This window comes from Sitophilus oryzae, unplaced genomic scaffold (genome assembly GCF_002938485.1).
Source record: "Sitophilus oryzae breed Bouriz unplaced genomic scaffold, Soryzae_2.0 scaffold_812_pilon_pilon, whole genome shotgun sequence".
Classification (NCBI taxonomy): domain Eukaryota; kingdom Metazoa; phylum Arthropoda; class Insecta; order Coleoptera; family Curculionidae; genus Sitophilus; species Sitophilus oryzae.
In genome coordinates, this window is record NW_022147431.1 from 24,634 (window position 1) to 25,547 (window position 914).

Below are 914 nucleotides of genomic sequence, written 5' to 3' on the forward strand. Positions count from 1 at the left end.
TTTATAACTTTTAATCAAGGAGGCTTGGAAAAAATGCATTTGATATTCTGATGTTTTCTGGCTAGTTAAAAGATGACCCAGTCTTATTTTTAATCTAACTCAATTTTTTCAAATAGAACGAGGCTGGTACCACGTCGCTGGTTAGTACCTGATTTTTGAACTCATTAACAACAATCTAGATTATATTTCTTTTAATTCTGGAGAATATATTTAATATGAATCTTCATTCACTAATAAATTCTATAACACGATTAGTGATGAGCGATGATGCACTTGGTATTAGTCTTGCTCATCACTAAACACAATAAGAACCATCATTATTTATTTCAAAAAATGTAAAAAAATAAAGCCAATCTATTTTTTTCTCTATTACTTTCAGAGATAAGGCACACCCAAATGATATAATTATAATTGAAGGAATCATTGAAGTTAAAGAAAGGTAACGTTCATATTTGGAAAAAGTATATTTTAGTGCCAGTACTTTTTATTTCGAATCAAATTGTCGTTCTAAACACAGCTATCGCACTCATTTAAAGATTAGAATAATAAACAATAATTCAAAAATATAATACTGAAAAAAAAACAGAATCTTGAATAAGCATTCTTCTTCTTCTTCTTACAGTGCCATACTCTATACAGAGCGTTGGCTACCTTTCGCATGTACTTGTGATGTGTGTCATCAGTGTTTCACAAATACCTACACGGGACATACAGTTTATCACCGAATTCGAACGGCACTATTTGAGAGGCACTACAAGGCAAACATACTCAAGGTGGTTTGCATTCCTTGAGATGGCGGCTCGCTGGTCGCTCTATTTAGATAAATCAATATTTTTTATTTAAATAAATAAAGCGACCATACTGGCTGGGGATCGAACCCAGTAGCAATAATGTAACTGAACGAAGTACACGAA